Genomic DNA, 13486 nt, shown 5'->3' on the forward strand with positions numbered 1-13486 from the left:
CATGCAAATGAGAAAATCGAATGTCCATCATTCATTATTTCTTTTGATTTTTATTGTTTAAATAATACAATTTTTCAATTTTTACAGATTTGACGATAAGGACCGCCTTGACTGAATCATAAAATATTAAACAATAGCCATTCCTGCATGTTCAGGGAGAAATAAAGCTTTGTTTCACAGGACAATGAGCAGAAAATTTGAATATTTCATAATTCATATAATAAAATACAAAAGAAATAGTGAGTGAGTGATGTCATCAGCTCCCTCATTTGCATACCGACCAGGATGTGCATATAACTGTTTTATGAAATCAAGCGAAACTTAAAAACATCATAACTTTCATATTTTACATCCGATTTTGACGAAATTTTCAGGGTTATGCTTGTTGGATTTTTATCTTTTTATTAAAATTAACTTTATGTTGGGGAGGACTTGTCCTTTAAAGTTTCAGAATACTGCGCCTAAGATTCAAGTGCAAAGTAGTACACAAACAAATAAACGAACAAAATACCAAAAATGCTTCCGAAACGACATGAAAATGATAAAAAATTACATTCAACTGTTCAAAAAACCAATTATTTCTGAAACAACCAATGGTGCCCTTATTCTTATCATAACCATCTTAAAATTTGATAATTTTAGTCATAAGATGTAAATGAATTAAAAATTTATGAATTTTAGCTGGAAACACACTTGATATTTGAATTGTTAATGTAAATGAAATCATGTATTCGAGCAATAATTGGTCCGACATGTGACGATGAAATGCGTAAGTTTGGAACCGCATATCCAAACGCAAGGGCGGTGCTATGGGGAGCAAAGGGCGTCGATTCACCCCTTAATTTTTTTAAGAAGTGAAAACAAGAAAAAGTGAAAGTGAGTATTCAAAAGTGGTCTCGGTCGTGTTACTCCTGTAATTTAATTTATGTGTCAAATTCGTCATTCAAGTCGACGAACAGTCCAGTCGATCAATATTCATTCTTGCCTGAGTACAATTCTTCAATACACCAATCCAATTTATTACCAGTATTGATGTCGGGGGGGGGGGTGCATCCTTATTGTGCGATTCGTTACTATTGAAATGCGTCAGACATTTCAGATGAGTCACGTCTGCGTCAGTAATGGGTCAGGCCCAATTGCGCAGGGGAACAGTTGCCCCAGAAATGTTGAAGACCTATATTTTTTAAATCACCCAATAAGAGCACGAAATGCTTTAATTTTCATTTAGAAAACGCAAAAACGCCCCCATGACAAGCTCGGTCGCTTCACTCCCATCCTTTCAAGTTTCTTCGAAAAATTTTCGCGTCTTGCCCCCCCCCCACCCCCGTTAATTAATGCCATGTATCATTCTTCTAGAACCTAGATTGCATTATAAACATATTAATGTTTTTTCAAAGTATAGAAATAATGCGACAATATTACTTTAATAATCTTGACGTTTTCTGGGAGATAAGCGACCTAAGATCCGGTTAGGTTTTTTTTATAAAGCCATGTATAGTATTTAAACTTAAAGCACTTTTTGTTCCGATATTGTACTGAACACTGAGAAAAAGATAACACAATATTGAATTGCTAACATGGCTAAGTCATCAAGGACTTTTACTGAACGAACTAGGAAGACTGTGGAACTTAAAGCCTCTTCTAAACCCACATGCCATCTATGCCGCTACCCATAACTTTTGTAAAATTAATATTTGCATGATCATCATGACTCCATAAAAACAGTCCAACTGTTTTGATCACATAGGCTAATTATCTTAAATGAAGGCTTGCGTTATCTTAAACAGCCTCAATATTAGCTTTATAGATGATATCGTGCAAAGTCCAGTATTATGATCACCTACCACCAGTCTCCTACAGTCTCATTATTGTGATTGTATAGTGGGTATAATCACAAATATCAGAATTATCAAAGCCGAACGGCCAGTCCACACACCGTGGTGAGAAAATAACAATTTTCTATTTTTTATTCGTATTGATGTCGTATATTTCACTTTTTTGTTCATATTTATTACGTTTGTTGATCAGTAAAATGCACTGTACTCCTTTTTTCACAAGTCTATCAATTGTCATTTTATTTCATTATGTCCCATGCCTGCAGTGAAAAACAACCTCTGCCATGTCTGCGTTGATTATTTCTATTTTGCATACAAATGTGTCGATAGAGGAAGCAATATGATAATGACAGTTTGATTCGAATTGATTGTGTTAATTTCGATATTCATCAATAAAGAATATATAGACCTAATATGCATAATGCTTAGTGGCAAACTAAAAATTTGCCTTCGTTAGAAGCTTAGATTTAGATATATTTTATAAACATTTTGTTCATTACCTGCTGCTTAGTGTAAGACCACTTTTCTAAATATAAAAAAATTCAGTTGACTATGACCAGTTCGTCTAGTCACCAAGTCGTCTTTTTGTACTTAGCCTAATAATCAGTTTATGAATCTCCATGTAGTCACAGATTATTTGACTAATTTTAAAATTTGGCTAGGACGATAGGATACTTCGACAAATTAATAATGAGACCAAATGATAAATAATTAGCCCAAGTGATTAGTAAAAACGATAGACAAACTGAACCGTGAATGGTTAAAAATAGCATATCTGACATGCAGTCGGAAACCGTTCTGAGAACGCTGCATCATTCAACTCGGTCATATTTCGCAATTAGCTGTGCACCTGAACGTGTTTATAAAGGAATAGTTATTAGAAAATCTTAGAAAAAAAATCGGTTGTTTATGAAGGAATAGTTATCAGAAAATCTTAGAAATTATAAACGTTCCTTATCAAATGATATCGGATATATTCATCTGATTTGCTATTCTGCATAATGAGGAGTTGTATTACCACTACCTAACATAGTCATCGAATAATTAAATTTTACAAGTTTGATATATTTTATATGTTTATTATGAATATCATATATCGTAACATCAAATCATTATTTACAGCTTTGACGTTCCTTTAGTTCAAGACAATCTCTTAGAGAATGAAGATCTTGATAACCATTGGTCTGTTCTTATCGGCAATGGGCGTGGTCCATTGTATCGATAGCAGACTAAAGACCATCCCCGACAAGTACATCGTGGTCCTCAATGTAAGTACAGTTGCTATGGTGATAAAGGGACACTCCCACTTTCGGAGCAGGCATGATCGTTACAACGTACTTGAATTCAATTTATTTCCAATCGATAAACATTATCTACTTACATAGCTATATCGTTGTACCCTCTTAAAAAAAGAATCCCCAATTTAGGATAACAAGCTTGTTGGCTAAAGAGATACTTTTTTAAATTTTACGCAGTGTTGCGTTGGAATTTACCCTAAAAACATTCATTTTGCCCAATATTGGAGGAAAAATACCCTGGAGAAAATACCCAGCAAACATGCGTGTTCCATTTCTACCCAATATTTGATAATTTTTTACTCGATTTTTTTAGATTGAGTGATACAAATTTTAGCCATGTCATGGCTAAAGTGACGACAGTCAAATACTTTATGCAATTTGAAAAAGTTCGGATACTATATACATAGATGCTAGTTGTTGCAACAATCTCAAAATTAGTTCAAACAAACCCCAAGAAAATGACTGCCCAACTCTGCCTATTCGAAGATACAAAACAATATGTGCCAAATAAGCCTTGGAGACAAAATTGATATTGGTAAGAAATGAGCAAAATAAGTATGGCATTCCTGCAAGATATTGTGTATGCCTAACACACAATGCATTATTGAATGTAATACAGCTCTGTTTGTGATTGAGAAACGGTTGCGGAGCTTAACCTGTCTTATCTAACCATAATAACTGATTATGTCTATAGTAAAGTTCTTCTTTTTTACTTTTAATATTCTAATTAACAGTGAAATAGAAATGTTTCATCATTTGTTTTTTTTTAACTGGAACAATACAATTTAAGAAATTATTATCAACTCATAACAATTTGATAACATGCTTAACATCTTCAAATTCTTGAAAAACTTATTAAATTATTGTTTATATGCGAAATCTTAGCGTTTAATCATCTCATTTACTTCTCATTTTCTAGGATGGCGAGGTGGTGGACTCGTTACTCAACCGAATAGAGCAAAATATGGTTCCTCTCTCGGGCAAGTTTTCTGTGTTTAGGAAATATCGCAAAGCACTTAATGGATTCGCTGTTGAGATGTCGGAAGACGTCGCTCAAAGGGTAGGCATAAAGGAGAAGGATGATGATCATAGGCGGCGGAAGCGGGGAATGGGGGGACGGGGGGGACGTGTCCCCCCTAAATTTGAGGAGGGGGGACGGTCCACCCCCCCCCCTAAATTTGTTGTTGATGACCCTTTTTTTTCCTACATCCCACCTAAAATGTTTGGGTTGAGAACTTTTTTTTTTTGCTTGTCAAAAAATTTTTGGTTGTCCCCTCCTAAAATTTTTGACTTCCGCCGCCAGTGATGATGATGATGACAGTGATGATGATGATGATGATGACGATGATGATGATGATGACGATGATGACGATGGTGATGATGATGATGATGATGGTGGTAGTGGTGTTGGTGGTGGTGGCAATAAAGATGAGACGGAGGATGACTAAAAGCAGATCATAGAATAATAAAGCAATCAGATCTGTCTTTTCCAAATAATTAAGAATCTAACGAACATGACGAAATAAAAATAATTGCATTTTTTTTTTGCTTTTGTTCATATAGGTACTCGAATTACCTGCTGTGAAGTATATCGAACAGGATTCTATCGCTATCGTTGATGTCGCTTCTTCATCGTGGGGACTTGACCGCATCGACCAGCACGACCTCCCCCTCGATAACGATTTCGACATCGAAGGTATTTTTTCTGGCTTTATAGAGACTACTCATTGACTGGGGACGATTGTTGATTGGTGTTTTCTGTTTTTGGTGGTGATGATAGGGTTATTGATGGTAATTTTTTTCTGGGGGGCGATAATGATGGCTTCGGTGGCGGCTACTTGTTGCTTATTTAATAATGATGAGGGAGGTGTTGTCGGTGCAGTTCTTGATGATGATAGTCATGATAGTGGTGTTTTTGTTGGTGGTGGTGGCTAGTTGTTGTTCATGGACGTAAGGGAGACACTAGCGTACCTACGGGGGGGGGCAGTCTGCCCCTCCTGACGAGTCACAACCCATACAAAAGACATATCCCTGCCCCCCCCCCTGACGAGCTTGAAAACTTTTTTTATTTTGCTTGTCAAATTTTTCGACCGGTTTCGCCCCCCCCCCTGTGGAAAATCCCAGGTACGCCACTGAAGGGAGATAGTTGGGGCTGCGTTTATGTTGCGTTCATTTTGCCTTCATCATCTTCAGCGTGTAATGTTTAAGTTGTGTCTGTTTAGAATGAATTTGAATTAAGCGCTAAACGTAGCATTATTTATTGTTATCATAACGATACTTAGGTGACGGCGAGGGTGTGACGGTGTATGTGTTGGATACTGGGGCTCGAGAAACTCATGATGAGTTTGGAGGCCGACTGAGGCACGGTGGAGATTACGTCGAAGACGATTGGAACGTAAGATTATACCCATTCTCAACCTAAAAACCAATACTATGACCCCCTCCCGCCCGGCAAAAACACAAAGATTAACAAGACGATGTAGTTTAATGTATGCTTTTTTATATAGCTTTGCCGACCAGTTATGGTAAATAAATTATTTTATGAAATCATTTTCGAAGAAATGTGAATATTGGCTTTGAGATTACTATGGAAGCTTAAAAGTGCCATCAAGGGTACGTCTGTTGCATAAAACTTTGTACCTGAGAAAACTCTGGTAAAAACTGAAAACTAAGGTTATTCTGATTTCTGCCATTGACTTTAACACAAGGCAAGAACTCCCCGTTGTGTTTACGTCTCTTAAATAAATATATGTCTGCATCTTGTAACGGATATGATCAGATGACATAATCTTCTCATTTTTCTTCCCCTAAGAGGTGCAGACATGACGAGATGATCATCCGAACATCTTGGTGGCACTTTTAAGCTTCAATAGATTACCGCCAAAGTAGTGGTTATGTTATCATCCCGATCCAACGATTCCCCTCAAATTATCTTATTGTCACTGTAATTAAAGGGTATAAGAATCAAATCAAATCAAATCCAGGAATGCATCCCCGTGGTTCTTCCCATGTACAGATCATGTACCATAAACGGGGCCTTGGAGCGTTTTTAAGGGGGTGCCGAGTCTCAATTGACAGATCTTGATTATGATATTACCAAAATAATAACAAAACGGCATTTTTCTTTCTTTTAATGTTTGAAGAGCATAGATTGTCATGGACACGGGACACATTGTGCAGGTACTGCAGCGGGAGGTATCCATGGCATTGCCAGGAAAGCTGATATCGTATCCATCAGGATGTTCAACTGCGCTGGCAGCGGTACAGCATCAGCCATGATCGGAGGTGAGACGTAGAGGGCGTCTTATGAGATTGTAATTTATTTTGTTTTGTTATGATTGTTTGCTTTTATTTCTGCGTTTAAATGATTATATTCAATCATTATTATTGTTATTTTTTCTGACACAGTGTGAATTCATGAAGCCGTTTCATGATGAAAAATAATCACACCATGAAGATGAAAATAACTAATCCGAAAACGTAAGAAGGTTGTTCGATGTTTCATTAACGTCAGACCCCGTCTTACCACGGACATTAACGGCTCTTGAAATGCTTCCTCGGTAATACTTCGCATTTTGTTCATAATTTGCGCACTAATTCGGAGGAGTATTAACTGGTCTATTAGAAACACAATGCGAGGCGCTGCGCATGCCCAAACTCCACTACTGTTGCAAGACATATACTATTCGTGAGACGGAATATATTTACCCCCAAAATGGCGCCTTTCACTGGGATAGGAGGTGCAGCGCTAGTGCGCTACGACCTTGTATGCCGTAAACGCAAAGTAGGTAGCAGGGAGTATTCGCAAAAGCTAAGCTGGCGCTTTCTGAAACGCAGAAAATTTACTGTCAAATGCCCTTCATGACAATGAAAGCCTTTTCGAGGGTCGGTGAATCCAAAGAACAGTGTAACCCGTAACTCTGGACAAAGGACATATTTGCGATTTTTTAGACAGCTATGAAACGTTGGACGAAACTGCTGCTCAAATTGACCTACCCTCGACAAAGACTTCATTGTGATTTGATTCGCATTTTATATTCATTTGCTGTGTTGTACGATTCATTCCACGTCGCTGAACGAAAACTTTCTAATTTCTCATGACTCACCAACGTAGCATTATCAAAAAACAAAAAAAAAGTTAGAATTAAAATATGGTTTATACGACAGGTATCGACGAAGTAACCGAAACCGCAGTGCACCCCGCTGTCATGTCGATGTCGTTCCGGACTCTTCGGAATCAGGCAGTTGACGCAGCCGTCGCCCGTGCCGTCGACGCCGGGATCGTTGCCGTAGCTGCAGCTGGTAACGAAAACTCTGACGCCTGCTTGTATTCCCCTGCTCGGGAACCAAAGGTAATTGTCCTTAATTGTAGAGAGCCACTTTATCATGATAATTAGGACCGTATCGTTTTGCCACCACGCGTCGGTACAATTGAAATTTTAGCAGATTACAGGTTAACTATATTAAAAAAATAATGACATGAGAAAACTCTTTAGGAAAAAGACTAAAAAATGTGGCGATGGACAGACATTTTTTACATATTACAATGGAAATTGAACGAGTGAAAAAAAAAACATTTGTTTAATAATTCAATTCTGATTTAGACAAGTTTCTTATTGTAATGCATTTTGTGAGCTTGCATTTTATATGGCCTTCTTGCCCGAAGGTAGAACGGAAGGCTTGGGGGTGAAATTGATGAAAACTTGAATTTATTTTGACGTCCATTCACGTTTTTACTATTCTTCATCCTTTTTAATCTATAGGCAATCACTGTTGGGGCTACGGATATAGGGCTGACCACAGGGCGAGTTTCTCTAATTTTGGATCTTGTTTAGATATTTACGCTCCCGGTGTTGACATCATCAGCTCTTCGCCTGCCTCGGATAGTGCCATTGCTATATGGAGTGGTACCAGTATGGCTACACCACATGTTGCCGGTAAGTGTCCATTTGTCCAAGTATTCATCAACAGTTGAATCACAATACTCATTTTTTTATTTGTTGGGTTTCCAAGTATCAAAGTTATTTCGCTACATTGCAAGTATTCATGTTCTTAGACAATGGGTCTTTCTTGCATTGACAGGGTTTAGACGATTTTTAAAAGGCATAACTTTGTCTTAGATATTTAACAAAGCATTGGCAGTGTAGACCTGTAAACGTGTAGCTTGATTTAAAATATATATATCTATATATTTCCTGTTCCTTTAAAGTGCATTTGAGGTTAATTAAATCAATTAGAAAGTTTAATTTACACGAAATTCGACATAATACCATCCACTCCGAATTTTGACTACTCTATTTATTCATGTATTCTCCGAGGGAGGGTACTGTGAGATTATGACGTCACATGCATAAGAACTACAGAAAATTTCGTGATTTTTTATGTTCTTTCATCAGGTGCTGCCGCCGTTCATCTCGGTAATGGAGTTCCTCCCACTGAAGTCCTAGCCCATCTCCTTCAAGACGCTTCTCAAAATGTCATCTACAACAACGAACTCTCTCCGAACAGACTTCTTTATCTGAACTAAAGGGGATGATATTCAAATTGGAAACAAGAACTGTAATTCAGTATTTGAATATATCAACAAACGATCAGCAGAATGTCAGCGGAATCGCAAAATCAAGTATCAAGTATTATTTTTAAAGCTTATTTAATGTAGTTGTAGCAAACAATGGTTCATTGAAAAAGTCTATAAAATCATGATCAGTCGTCAGTAGATCACATCACCTGGAGGGAGTATATTCTCCCAGATAATTTGATACCATATTTATGTGGTTTGTCTTCACGCTTGGATAATAAGGAGGTACTCTTTACTGTGTCGTAAATTTTTATTTGCGCCCAAGTATGGCATTAATATATTGAATAAATCGAGATGTCAGTGATGTCATAATCCTACATGAGTTAGTAAACATACTTGCAAATCCCTTTTCAATGAAATTAAAGTGAGAATTGATACTAAAAAGTGTTTATCAAACAAGTATAATGTAAATTAAAAATGTATTTTGGAATGGATTTAAAAGCAACCCTTGCAGGATTATGACATCATTGGCATCTTACAGTCATGCCACACTTTGGTGCAAAATAAAATTTACAAAAAAATTACCTCCTGACCATCCAAGCGTTTACACGTTCCACCCTAATATGATGTCAGGAAAGAAATTTAAGACAATTATATAGTTATGTTTCACATGGTTCAATAAGAGTCTAAACATGTGTTTAAAATATTTACTTGGTCCAGGTTAGGGTAGGTCTATAGACAAGAATGTACATTATGTTTTAAATATTTCAAAAGCAAATGTCAGAAACGTTTGACCCCCCCCCCCTTCAGGGACGTACAAGATCAGGTGGATGTCATGTTTTGTACAAGTGTTTTAAATAGTTATAAACAGTTCTCTTCAATAAATATACTCGTGCAAGTGCACAGGAATTGTCTTTTGTTATAAAGAATGTAATGCTTTTATGCACTCATCTGTTATTGAAATTCTTTGAATTCCTTTATAGAAATTTTACAGTTAGTCCTTGTAACGGTAGGATATGTTAGGAGGCTAATTTCAGTAATTCAACCTAAGCTAGAATAGACCACAGATGTTCATGTAGGCAGTCGAAGTTAAAACTGAGGGACTACGTCAATTCATGTAATCATCGGGGGCTCGATCTCGTCCACTAACTCGTCAAAGCCTGCGGAGGCCGAGGCCGAGGGGAAGAGACATCGCAAGCTGCAGAGGCCAAGAACTGGACCGACCACCAGGGCCGAGTGGGGCATGTCAAGCCAGAAGAGATGATGAGGGCTCGAGTCAACTATAATTGTTTAGTTATATTTTAGTTATCAATATTCATGTATATATTCATGTACAATTATTGTGAAACCAATCAAAAGAAAACAACAGAAAAGAGATTTGATTAAATCTTTTGATAACTGTATTTATCAGTATTACGTATTCCTTATTTGATGTCAAGCAGCAGTAAATGATTTAAAAAAGTCACTCCCACGTGACATAATTATGTTATCAAATTCTTTGGAGAACATGCTTTTTCTTGCCATGTATAATAGTTATGTAATCATGACATATTTCTTCCATGAATTTAGGATTAGTGAGCTGTCAGTTTTTTTTTTTTTTTGCTCACATATTATTATTTATTATTATAAAAATACATCCTAAACGTACTGAAAGTCATAGCGGCATAATATAGCAATTACGTGTATATTTCCAATTATTTCTTAAAGGGATGGTCCGAGCTGAAAATATTTATATCTAGATAAATAGAGTAAAATTCACAGAGCAATATGCTAAAAAGTTCATCAAAATCGGATAACAAATAACGAAGTTATTGAATCTTAAAATTTGTCAATATTTCGTGAAAACAGTTATATGCATATCGTCATGAATATTCATTAGGTGGGCTGATGATGTCACATCCCCACTTTCCTTTTTCTTAAGTTATTACATGAAATCATAAATGTTTCATTTTTTCATACATGTGTAAATGATGAAAAAAGTTGTGGCAATGAATAACTAATGCACTTAATCGTTGACAATCCCAATTGTTTTAGTTCTCGGTAGAAAATTTTTGAATAAACCTAATTTCATATCATAAAATACAAAAGAACAAGAGGGGATGTGACATCATCATCCTACCTAATGAATATTCATAAAGACATGCCTAGAACTGTTTCACCGGAATAATGCAAATCTTTAAAATTCAATAACTTTGTTACTTGTTATCCGACTTTGATCAAATTGTCAGCCTTTTGCTTTGTGAATTTTACTTTATTTCTTGAGATATAAATGTCTCCAGTCTGGACCATCCCTTTAAACAAGAACATAGTGATGCACTATTTTTGTCACAACTCGTTTGAAGAAGAAGAAGGTAAGAATCAAAGAGTGTGCTCTTGGTCGTGTAATATACGATACCAGCATGCCATGCCATTTGCCTGCCTGAGCTCGCGGCGGGACTGTGCTATCATGACAGCTGGCTGGAGACATGCGAAATGTAGATTTTGACATGGATAAGAAATTTTTTTTTTCAAACAAATCGAGTACATACTGAGTAAGGAAAAACTTACTGAATTCAGACTTTAATAGAAAGAAATCATTATGGTCCATCGAATCGATGTTGCATCTAATGTGGATTATTGGTGGATCACTGGCAATTGATTGCATGGATCATATCACCTCTCCAGCTGAACCATTTCGCATGCGCTGATATGTACCCCATGTACACAGCACGCATTAGGCTTTTTCGTCTGAAACCCACCCAACTTTGCGTTTTTTCCCGGGGGGGGGGGGGGCACTCGACCACAAAGTGGTGGGGGTGTGCCGCGGGCGAGACAAAAAACGGGGGCCTTGGAGCGGGCTTATTGTAAAAAGGAGGGTCCTCGGAACGGGCTTCGGAACGACAAATGTTTGTGAAAACGGGGGTCCTTGGAACGGATCGCCAGCGTATGCATCCTTACGGAACGGTCATGCGTGCATGATGCAGTTAGCGCGGCCTCCGCCGGGGAGCTCTGCGGCCGCTTTTCACCAAAATTGCAGCTCATTCAACGCGATCGGAGCGGCGTAACGAAAAATATGCGAAGCTTTGGAGCGGATTTCTCTCTTCTTTTTTCTCGATAAGAAGAAAATGCAATGCCTTGGAGCGGCTTTCTTTGTTCTTTTTCTCAACAAAGCAAAAATACCATGAATACTATGCCTTGGAACGGAAATTTGAGTGTAAAAATGGGGGTCCCCTCCGCGGCACATACCCACTATGCATTATATACTGAGTGCCCCCCCCCCCCGGGGTTTTCCCCTTTCCCTGCTCCTCCTACACAAACGATATGCCTCTAGCACACAATATGATGGGCGTTATGTATTACTTTCCCCCGAAATGGGTGATTAGATTCAAATTTTCGGGGGAACCACTTCCATTGACGAGTGGATACCAGGCGCGACCATGGGGTTTCGAAAAGCACCCTAAACAAGGGAAGCAAGTCTTCTCCAGAATATGAAAACGCATCCCTTAACAAGAATTTGGCTTGTAAAACCCTACAATACTTGTATTGGAAATGAATCCCTTTTTCAGTATTTGAAACATCGTTTTTGATACCCTAAACGTTACATATAGGCCTATACGTAACGTACCTGCCCACTCTTTCCCTTTTTACGCGTGCTCGCGCCTGGTATCCACTCATCAATGAAAGTGCCCCCGCCCCCCACGGGCGTCCTCTCGAGTTTGAGCTGGGAGGAACCAAATGTGGCTCTGGAAAGTCGTCCTAAATCGGATATGTCGCTGTTACCGTAGTACTTTGCACCCGAACCGCAGATTGATGTTTCCGTTGCAGATGCAAAAGCTAAACAAAATTGTCACGTCACATAATTTAAATTACAGGACAGCCTTTTACGACGGGCCCAAAAGTCTTTTTCAAAATCAACTACCGTCGTAAAAAAGCGTTCGCGTTCTCTAACGAAAGGTCGGGAACACCTTCCGTCTGTAGTACCTCATTCTTGACCTAAATGTGTCAAATCAAGTAGGTGGGTATAATGGATCAATACACTCTTATAATCTCATCCAATAGATGTCCGGTATTCATGTTGGGGCAAATGCAACCATTATTGTATGACTCCTTTCTATTCAAATGCGTCAGACGTGTCAGATGTGTTAGTTACGTCTGCATCAGTCCGGACTTTTCGCATTTACTACTGATATACTCTCTACAACGCACCAATCCCTTTGAAAACGCACGTCAAATCACAATAGAGAGCTGAGAGACGTTTTTGTTGAAAGTTGGTGGACCTGGGGGGCATTTTATGAAAGGACTTGTCGTATATTTTATCTGACAAGTCCTGTTTTATCCGATGGTTACCATAGTAATATTGTTTCTCAGCCAATCAGAAGCAAGGAAAGTTGTCGGATAAAAATGTTGATGAAACTCTACCCGGGACAGCATCGGAATCTTTTGACTTAAGACAACGACATCGTTGCAGTTGCAAAAACGCCTCCATAACAAGCTCAATCCCTTGCTTCCGAGTTTCTTCGAAAATTTTGTCGCTTTTTGCCCCCCCCCCCCGCCCCGCCGTCCATGAGAAAATTTCTGCATAAGACCATACCTGTGTAGGGCGTCAGTCTAGTGGGTATGACTCTCGACTTTCAGTCTGAGGGACGTGGGTTCGATTCCAAGCCAAGGTGTGTTTTCCTTCTGCAAGAAATTTACCTACTTTGTGCTGCACTCAACCCAGGTGTGGTGAATGGGTACCCGGTAGGAAGAAATTCCTTGAATGCCTCAGCGCTTACATTTATATGGCAGGAAAGCTTAATCCGGATAATAATAGCAACGCTTGTATATATCCTAAGGCAAAAGGCGCTTTTAAATCC

The 13486-nt window shown here is 38.2% G+C and overlaps 1 pseudogene; it reads left to right on the forward strand.

Moving 5' to 3' along the window:
- The first annotated feature begins 1849 nt into the window (after positions 1-1849).
- Positions 1850-8728, forward strand: LOC121414318 (annotated as a pseudogene).
- Positions 8729-13486: the final 4758 nt, after the last annotated feature.

The sequence above is a fragment of the Lytechinus variegatus genome, chromosome 1 (assembly GCF_018143015.1).
Source record: "Lytechinus variegatus isolate NC3 chromosome 1, Lvar_3.0, whole genome shotgun sequence".
In the NCBI taxonomy this organism is placed as follows: Eukaryota; Metazoa; Echinodermata; class Echinoidea; order Temnopleuroida; family Toxopneustidae; genus Lytechinus; species Lytechinus variegatus.